Here is a 9,938-nt window from a genome sequence, read left to right as displayed (position 1 = left end):
CGTTGGAAAGCTCTTTGGCAGCCGCTCGCATGGCCCCACAGCCCGTGGGGCTGCGGGCTTTGCGGCGGCCGTCAGCCTCGGCGACACCGGCGCCCAGGTGGGGCCGCCGCGCCAGCCTGCAAAGAATTTTCCGGTAGGGCCGCGTCTCTGGCGACAGCTCCCACGCCCGAAGAGCCAGGAGGGAAAGCCGTGCCTCGTTGGAAAGCTCTTTGGCAGCCGCTCGCGTGGCCCCACAGCCCATGGGGCTGCGGGCTTTGCGGCGGCCGTCAGCCTCATTGCCACCGGCGCCCACGTGGCGCCGCCGCGCCAGCCTGCGAAGCATTTTCCGGTAGGGCCGCGTCTCTGGCGACAGCTCCCACGCCCGAAGAGCCAGGAGGGAAAGCCGTGCCTCGTTGGAAAGCTCTTTGGCAGCCACTCGCATGGCCCTAATGCCTGTGGGGCTGCGGGCTTTGCGGCGGCCGTCAGCCTCGGCGCCACCGGCGCCCACGTGGCGCGAGCGCGCCAGCCTTCAAAGCATTTTCCAGTAGGGCCGCGGCTCTGGCGACAGCTCCCACGCCCGAAGAGCCAGGAGGGAAAGCCGTGCCTCGTTGGAAAGCTCTTTGGCAGCCGCTCGCGTGGCCCCACAGCCCATGGGGCTGCGGGCTTTGCGGCGGCCGTCAGCCTCGGCGCCACTGGTGCCCACGTGGGGCCGCTGCGCCAGCCTGCAAAGCATTTTCTGGTAGGGCCGCGTCTCTGGCGACAGCTCCCACGCCCGAAGAGCCAGGAGGGAAAGCCATGCCTCGTTGGAAAGCTCTTTGGCAGCCACTCACGTGGCCCCACAGCCCGTGGGGCTGCGGGCTTTGCGGAGGCCGTAAGCCTCAGCGCCACCGGCGCCCACGTTGCGCCGCCGCGCCAGCCTGCGAAGCATTTTCCGGTAGGGCCGCGGCTCTGGCGACAGCTCCCACGCCCAAAGAGCCAGGAGGGAAAGCCGTGCCTCGTTGGAAAGTTCTTTGGCAGCCGCTCGTCTGGCCCCACAGCCCATGGGGCTGCGGGCTTTGCGGCGGCCGTCAGCCTCAGCGCCACCGGCGCCCACGTTGCGCCGCCGCGCCAGCCCCTGAAGCATTTTCCGGTAGGGCCGCGTCTCTGGCGACAGCTCCCACGCCCGAAGAGCCAGGAGGGAAAGCCGTGCCTCGTTGGAAAGCTCTTTGGCAGCCGCTCGCGTGGCCCCACAGCCCGTGGGGCTGCGGGCTTTCCGGCGGCCGTCAGCCTGGGCGCCACTGGTGCCCACGTGGGGCCGCCGCGCCAGCCTGCGAAGCATTTTCCGGTAGGGCCGCGGCTCTGGCGACAGCTCCCACGGCCAAAGAGCCAGGAGGGAAAGCCGTGCCTCGTTGGAAAGCTCTTTGGCAGCCGCTCGCGTGGCCCCACAGCCCGTGGGGCTGCGGGCTTTGCGGCGGCCGTCAGCCTCGGCGCCACCGGCGCCCAGGTGGGGCCGCCGCGCCAGCCTGCAAAGAATTTTCCGGTAGGGCCGCGTCTCTGGCGACAGCTCCCACGCCCGAAGAGCCAGGAGGGAAAGCCGTGCCTCGTTGGAAAGCTCTTTGGCAGCCGCTCGCGTGGCCCCACAGCCCATGGGGCTGCGGGCTTTGCGGCGGCCGTCAGCCTCATTGCCACCGGCGCCCACGTGGCGCCGCCGCGCCAGCCTGCGAAGCATTTTCCGGTAGGGCCGCGTCTCTGGCGACAGCTCCCACGCCCGAAGAGCCAGGAGGGAAAGCCGTGCCTCGTTGGAAAGCTCTTTGGCAGCCACTCGCATGGCCCTAATGCCTGTGGGGCTGCGGGCTTTGCGGCGGCCGTCAGCCTCGGCGCCACCGGCGCCCACGTGGCGCGAGCGCGCCAGCCTTCAAAGCATTTTCCAGTAGGGCCGCGGCTCTGGCGACAGCTCCCACGGCCGAAGAGCCAGGAGGGAAAGCCGTGCCTCGTTGGAAAGCTCTTTGGCAGCCGCTCGCGTGGCCCCACAGCCCATGGGGCTGCGGGCTTTGCGGCGGCCGTCAGCCTCGGCGCCACTGGTGCCCACGTGGGGCCGCTGCGCCAGCCTGCAAAGCATTTTCCGGTAGGGCCGCGTCTCTGGCGACAGCTCCCACGCCCGAAGAGCCAGGAGGGAAAGCCATGCCTCGTTGGAAAGCTCTTTGGCAGCCACTCACGTGGCCCCACAGCCCGTGGGGCTGCGGGCTTTGCGGCGGCCGTCAGCCTCGGCGCCATCGGCGCCCACGTCGGGCCGACGCGCCAGCCTGTGAAGCATTTTCCGGTAGGGCCGCAGCTCTGGCGACAGCTCCCACGCCCGAAGAGCCAGGAGGGAAAGCCGTGCCTCATTGGAAAGCTCTTTGGCAGCCTCTCGCGTGGCCCCACAGCCCATGGGGCTGCGGGCTTTGCAGCGGCCGTCAGCCTGGGCGACACCGGCGCCCACGTGGGGCCGCCGCGCCAGCCTGCGAAGCATTTTCCGGTAGGGCCGCGGCTCTGGCAACAGCTCCCACGCCCGAAGAGCCAGGAGGGAAAGCCGTGCCTCGTTGGAAAGCTCTTTGGCAGCCGCTCGTGTGGCCCCACAGCCCGTGGGGCTGTGGGCTTTGCGGCGGCCGTCAGCCTCGGCGCCACCGGCGCCCACGTGGGGCCGCTGCGCCAGCCTGCGAAGCATTTTCCTGTAGGGCCGCGTCTCTGGCAACAGCTCCCACGCCCGAAGAGCCAGGAGGGAAAGCCGTGCCTCGTTGGAAAGCTCTTTGGCAGCCACTCACGTGGCCCCACAGACCGTGGGGCTGCGGGCTTTCCGGCGGCCGTCAGCCTCGGCGCCACCGGTGCCCACGTGGCGCGAGCGCGCCAGCCTGCAAAGCATTTTCCGGTAGGGCCGTGGCTCTGGCGACAGCTCCCACGCCCGAAGAGCCAGGAGGGAAAGCCGTGCCTCGTTGGAAAGCTCTTTGGCAGCCGCTCACGTGGCCCCACAGCCCATGGGGCTGCGGGCTTTGCGGCGGCCGTCAGCCTCAGTGCCACCGGCGCCCACGTGTCGCCGCCGCGCCAGCCTGCAAAGCATTTTCCGGTAGGGCCGCGTCTCTGGCGACAGCTCCCACGCCCGAAGAGCCAGGAGGGAAAGCCATGCCTCGTTGGAAAGCTCTTTGGCAGCCACTCACGTGGCCCCACAGCCCGTGGGGCTGCGGGCTTTGCGGCGGCCGTCCGCCTGGGTGACACCGGCGCCCAGGTGATGCCGCCGCGCCAGCCTGTGAAGCATTTTCCGGTAGGGCCGCGTCTCTGGCGACAGCTCCCACGCCCGAAGAGCCAGGAGGGAAAGCCGTGCCTCGTTGGAAAGCTCTTTGGCAGCCGCTCGCGTGGCCCCACAGCCCGTGGGGCTGCGGGCTTTGCGGCGGCCGTCAGCCTGGGCGCCACCGGTCCCCACGTCGGGCCACCGCGCCAGCCTGCGAAGCATTTTCCGGTAGGGCCGCGGCTCTGGCGACAGCTCCCACGCCCGAAGAGCCAGGAGGGAAAGCCGTGCCTCGTTGGAAAGTTCTTTGGCAGCCGCTCGTCTGGCCCCACAGCCCATGGGGCTGCGGGCTTTGCGGCGGCCTTCAGCCTCGGCGCCACCTGCGCCCACGTGGGGCCGCTGCGCCAGCCTGCAAAGCATTTTCCGGTAGGGCCGCGTCTCTGGCGACAGCTCCCACGCCCGAAGAGCCAGGAGGGAAAGCCGTGCCTCGTTGGAAAGCTCTTTGGCAGCCGCTCGCGTGGCCCCACAGCCCATGGGGCTGCGGGCTTTGCGGCGGCCGTCAGCCTCGGCGCCACCTGCGCCCACATTGCGCCGCTGCGCCAGCCTGCGAAGCATTTTCCGGTAGGGCCGCGGCTCTGGCGACAGCTCCCACGCCCGAAGAGCCAGGAGGGAAAGCCGTGCCTCATTGGAAAGCTCTTTGGCAGCCGCTCGCGTGGCCCCACAGCCCGTGGGGCTGCGGGCTTTGTGGCGGCCGTCAGCCTGGGCGCCACCGGCGCCCACGTGGCGCCGCCGCGCCAGCCTGCGAAGCATTTTCTGGTAGGGCCGCGTCTCTGGCGACAGCTCCCACGCCCGAAGAGCTAGGAGGGAAAGCCGTGCCTCGTTGGAAAGCTCTTTGGCAGCCACTCGCATGGCACTAAAGCCTGTGGGGCTGCGGGCTTTGCGGCGGCCGTCAGCCTCAGCGCCACCGGCGCCTACGTTGCGCCGCCGCGCCAGCCCCTGAAGCATTTTCCGGTAGGGCCGCGGCTCTGCCGACAGCTCCCACGGCCGAAGAGCCAGGAGGGAAAGCCATGCCTCGTTGGAAAGCTCTTTGGCAGCCACTCGCGTGGCCCCACAGCCCATGGGGCTGCGGGCTTTGCGGCGGACGTCAGCCTCAGCGCCACCGGCGCCCACGTTGCGCCGCCGCGCCAGCCCCTGAAGCATTTTCCGGTAGGGCCGCGTCTCTGGCGACAGCTCCCACGCCCGAAGAGCCAGGAGGGAAAGCCGTGCCTCGTTGGAAAGCTCTTTGGCAGCCGCTCGCGTGGCCCCACAGCCCGTGGGGCTGCGGGCTTTCCGGCGGCCGTCAGCCTGGGCGACACTGGCGCCCACGTGGGGCCGCCGCGCCAGCCTGCGAAGCATTTTCCGGTAGGGCCGCGGCTCTGGCGACAGCTCCCACGGCCAAAGAGCCAGGAGGGAAAGCCGTGCCTCGTTGGAAAGCTCTTTGGCAGCCGCTCGCATGGCCCCACAGCCCGTGGGGCTGCGGGCTTTGCGGCGGCCGTCAGCCTCGGCGACACCGGCGCCCAGGTGGGGCCGCCGCGCCAGCCTGCAAAGAATTTTCCGGTAGGGCCGCGTCTCTGGCGACAGCTCCCACGCCCGAAGAGCCAGGAGGGAAAGCCGTGCCTCGTTGGAAAGCTCTTTGGCAGCCGCTCGCGTGGCCCCACAGCCCATGGGGCTGCGGGCTTTGCGGCGGCCGTCAGCCTCATTGCCACCGGCGCCCACGTGGCGCCGCCGCGCCAGCCTGCGAAGCATTTTCCGGTAGGGCCGCGTCTCTGGCGACAGCTCCCACGCCCGAAGAGCCAGGAGGGAAAGCCGTGCCTCGTTGGAAAGCTCTTTGGCAGCCACGCGCATGGCCCTAATGCCTGTGGGGCTGCGGGCTTTGCGGCGGCCGTCAGCCTCGGCGCCACCGGCGCCCACGTGGCGCGAGCGCGCCAGCCTTCAAAGCATTTTCCAGTAGGGCCGCGGCTCTGGCGACAGCTCCCACGCCCGAAGAGCCAGGAGGGAAAGCCGTGCCTCGTTGGAAAGCTCTTTGGCAGCCGCTCGCGTGGCCCCACAGCCCATGGGGCTGCGGGCTTTGCGGCGGCCGTCAGCCTCGGCGCCACTGGTGCCCACGTGGGGCCGCTGCGCCAGCCTGCAAAGCATTTTCCGGTAGGGCCGCGTCTCTGGCGACAGCTCCCACGCCCGAAGAGCCAGGAGGGAAAGCCATGCCTCGTTGGAAAGCTCTTTGGCAGCCACTCACGTGGCCCCACAGCCCGTGGGGCTGCGGGCTTTGCGGCGGCCGTCAGCCTCAGCGCCACCGGCGCCCACGTTGCGCCGCCGCGCCAGCCTGCGAAGCATTTTCCGGTAGGGCCGCGGCTCTGGCGACAGCTCCCACGCCCAAAGAGCCAGGAGGGAAAGCCGTGCCTCGTTGGAAAGTTCTTTGGCAGCCGCTCGTCTGGCCCCACAGCCCATGGGGCTGCGGGCTTTGCGGCGGCCGTCAGCCTCAGCGCCACCGGCGCCCACGTTGCGCCGCCGCGCCAGCCCCTGAAGCATTTTCCGGTAGGGCCGCGTCTCTGGCGACAGCTCCCACGCCCGAAGAGCCAGGAGGGAAAGCCGTGCCTCGTTGGAAAGCTCTTTGGCAGCCGCTCGCGTGGCCCCACAGCCCGTGGGGCTGCGGGCTTTCCGGCGGCCGTCAGCCTGGGCGCCACTGGTGCCCACGTGGGGCCGCCGCGCCAGCCTGCGAAGCATTTTCCGGTAGGGCCGCGGCTCTGGCGACAGCTCCCACGGCCAAAGAGCCAGGAGGGAAAGCCGTGCCTCGTTGGAAAGCTCTTTGGCAGCCGCTCGCGTGGCCCCACAGCCCGTGGGGCTGCGGGCTTTGCGGCGGCCGTCAGCCTCGGCGCCACCGGCGCCCAGGTGGGGCCGCCGCGCCAGCCTGCAAAGAATTTTCCGGTAGGGCCGCGTCTCTGGCGACAGCTCCCACGCCCGAAGAGCCAGGAGGGAAAGCCGTGCCTCGTTGGAAAGCTCTTTGGCAGCCGCTCGCGTGGCCCCACAGCCCATGGGGCTGCGGGCTTTGCGGCGGCCGTCAGCCTCATTGCCACCGGCGCCCACGTGGCGCCGCCGCGCCAGCCTGCGAAGCATTTTCCGGTAGGGCCGCGTCTCTGGCGACAGCTCCCACGCCCGAAGAGCCAGGAGGGAAAGCCGTGCCTCGTTGGAAAGCTCTTTGGCAGCCACTCGCATGGCCCTAATGCCTGTGGGGCTGCGGGCTTTGCGGCGGCCGTCAGCCTCGGCGCCACCGGCGCCCACGTGGCGCGAGCGCGCCAGCCTTCAAAGCATTTTCCAGTAGGGCCGCGGCTCTGGCGACAGCTCCCACGGCCGAAGAGCCAGGAGGGAAAGCCGTGCCTCGTTGGAAAGCTCTTTGGCAGCCGCTCGCGTGGCCCCACAGCCCATGGGGCTGCGGGCTTTGCGGCGGCCGTCAGCCTCGGCGCCACTGGTGCCCACGTGGGGCCGCTGCGCCAGCCTGCAAAGCATTTTCCGGTAGGGCCGCGTCTCTGGCGACAGCTCCCACGCCCGAAGAGCCAGGAGGGAAAGCCATGCCTCGTTGGAAAGCTCTTTGGCAGCCACTCACGTGGCCCCACAGCCCGTGGGGCTGCGGGCTTTGCGGCGGCCGTCAGCCTCGGCGCCATCGGCGCCCACGTTGGGCCGACGCGCCAGCCTGTGAAGCATTTTCCGGTAGGGCCGCAGCTCTGGCGACAGCTCCCACGCCCGAAGAGCCAGGAGGGAAAGCCGTGCCTCATTGGAAAGCTCTTTGGCAGCCTCTCGCGTGGCCCCACAGCCCATGGGGCTGCGGGCTTTGCAGCGGCCGTCAGCCTGGGCGACACCGGCGCCCAGGTGGGGCCGCCGCGCCAGCCTGCGAAGCATTTTCCGGTAGGGCCGCGGCTCTGGCAACAGCTCCCACGCCCGAAGAGCCAGGAGGGAAAGCCGTGCCTCGTTGGAAAGCTCTTTGGCAGCCGCTCGTGTGGCCCCACAGCCCGTGGGGCTGTGGGCTTTGCGGCGGCCGTCAGCCTCGGCGCCACCGGCGCCCACGTGGGGCCGCTGCGCCAGCCTGTGAAGCATTTTCCTGTAGGGCCGCGTCTCTGGCAACAGCTCCCACGCCCGAAGAGCCAGGAGGGAAAGCCGTGCCTCGTTGGAAAGCTCTTTGGCAGCCACTCACGTGGCCCCACAGACCGTGGGGCTGCGGGCTTTCCGGCGGCCGTCAGCCTCGGCGCCACCGGTGCCCACGTGGCGCGAGCGCGCCAGCCTGCAAAGCATTTTCCGGTAGGGCCGTGGCTCTGGCGACAGCTCCCACGCCCGAAGAGCCAGGAGGGAAAGCCGTGCCTCGTTGGAAAGCTCTTTGGCAGCCGCTCACGTGGCCCCACAGCCCATGGGGCTGCGGGCTTTGCGGCGGCCGTCAGCCTCAGTGCCACCGGCGCCCACGTGTCGCCGCCGCGCCAGCCTGCAAAGCATTTTCCGGTAGGGCCGCGTCTCTGGCGACAGCTCCCACGCCCGAAGAGCCAGGAGGGAAAGCCATGCCTCGTTGGAAAGCTCTTTGGCAGCCACTCACGTGGCCCCACAGCCCGTGGGGCTGCGGGCTTTGCGGCGGCCGTCCGCCTGGGTGACACCGGCGCCCAGGTGATGCCGCCGCGCCAGCCTGTGAAGCATTTTCCGGTAGGGCCGCGTCTCTGGCGACAGCTCCCACGCCCGAAGAGCCAGGAGGGAAAGCCGTGCCTCGTTGGAAAGCTCTTTGGCAGCCGCTCGCGTGGCCCCACAGCCCATGGGGCTGCGGGCTTTGCGGCGGCCGTCAGCCTGGGCGCCACCGGTCCCCACGTCGGGCCACCGCGCCAGCCTGCGAAGCATTTTCCGGTAGGGCCGCGGCTCTGGCGACAGCTCCCACGCCCGAAGAGCCAGGAGGGAAAGCCGTGCCTCGTTGGAAAGTTCTTTGGCAGCCGCTCGTCTGGCCCCACAGCCCATGGGGCTGCGGGCTTTGCGGCGGCCTTCAGCCTCGGCGCCACCTGCGCCCACGTGGGGCCGCTGCGCCAGCCTGCAAAGCATTTTCCGGTAGGGCCGCGTCTCTGGCGACAGCTCCCACGCCCGAAGAGCCAGGAGGGAAAGCCGTGCCTCGTTGGAAAGCTCTTTGGCAGCCGCTCGCGTGGCCCCACAGCCCATGGGGCTGCGGGCTTTGCGGCGGCCGTCAGCCTCGGCGCCACCTGCGCCCACATTGCGCCGCTGCGCCAGCCTGCGAAGCATTTTCCGGTAGGGCCGCGGCTCTGGCGACAGCTCCCACGCCCGAAGAGCCAGGAGGGAAAGCCGTGCCTCATTGGAAAGCTCTTTGGCAGCCGCTCGCGTGGCCCCACAGCCCGTGGGGCTGCGGGCTTTGTGGCGGCCGTCAGCCTGGGCGCCACCGGCGCCCACGTGGCGCCGCCGCGCCAGCCTGCGAAGCATTTTCTGGTAGGGCCGCGTCTCTGGCGACAGCTCCCACGCCCGAAGAGCTAGGAGGGAAAGCCGTGCCTCGTTGGAAAGCTCTTTGGCAGCCGCTCGCGTGGCCCCACAGCCCGTGGGGCTGCGGGCTTTGCGGCGGCCGTCAGCCTCGGCGACACCGGCGCCCAGGTGGGGCCGCCGCGCCAGCCTGCAAAGAATTTTCCGGTAGGGCCGCGTCTCTGGCGACAGCTCCCACGCCCGAAGAGCCAGGAGGGAAAGCCGTGCCTCGTTGGAAAGCTCTTTGGCAGCCGCTCGCGTGGCCCCACAGCCCATGGGGCTGCGGGCTTTGCGGCGGCCGTCAGCCTCATTGCCACCGGCGCCCACGTGGCGCCGCCGCGCCAGCCTGCGAAGCATTTTCCGGTAGGGCCGCGTCTCTGGCGACAGCTCCCACGCCCGAAGAGCCAGGAGGGAAAACCGTGCCTCGTTGGAAAGTTCTTTGGCAGCCGCTCGCGTGGCCCCACAGCCCGTGGGGCTGCGGGCTTTCCGGCGGCCGTCAGCCTCGGCGCCACTGGTACCTACGTCGGGCCGCCGCGCCAGCCTGCGAAGCATTTTCCGGTAGGGCCGCGTCTCTGGCGACAGCTCCCACGCCCGAAGAGCCAGGAGGGAAAGCCGTGCCTCGTTGGAAAGCTCTTTGGCAGCCACTCGCATGGCCCTAAAGCCTGTGGGGCTGCGGGCTTTGCGGCGGCCGTCAGCCTCAGCGCCACCGGCGCCCACGTTGCGCCGCCGCGCCAGCCTGCGAAGCATTTGCCGGTAGGGCCGCGGCTCTGCCGACAGCTCCCACGGCCGAAGAGCCAGGAGGGAAAGCCATGCCTCGTTGGAAAGCTCTTTGGCAGCCACTCGCGTGGCCCCACAGCCCATGGGGCTGCGGGCTTTGCGGCGGACGTCAGCCTCAGCGCCACCGGCGCCCACGTTGCGCCGCCGCGCCAGCCTGCGAAGCATTTTCCGGTAGGGCCGCGTCTCTGGCGACAGCTCCCACGCCCGAAGAGCCAGGAGGGAAAGCCGTGCCTCGTTGGAAAGCTCTTTGGCAGCCGCTCGCGTGGCCCCACAGCCCGTGGGGCTGCGGGCTTTCCAGCGGCCGTCAGCCTGGACGACACTGGTGCCCACGTGGGGCCGCCGCGCCAGCCTGCGAAGCATTTTCCGGTAGGGCCGCGGCTCTGGCGACAGCTGCCACGGCCAAAGAGCCAGGAGGGAAAGC

Source organism: Larus michahellis, unplaced genomic scaffold (genome assembly GCF_964199755.1).
Source record: "Larus michahellis unplaced genomic scaffold, bLarMic1.1 SCAFFOLD_49, whole genome shotgun sequence".
Taxonomy (NCBI): Eukaryota; Metazoa; Chordata; class Aves; order Charadriiformes; family Laridae; genus Larus; species Larus michahellis.
Note: the sequence above shows the minus strand (reverse complement) of the source record.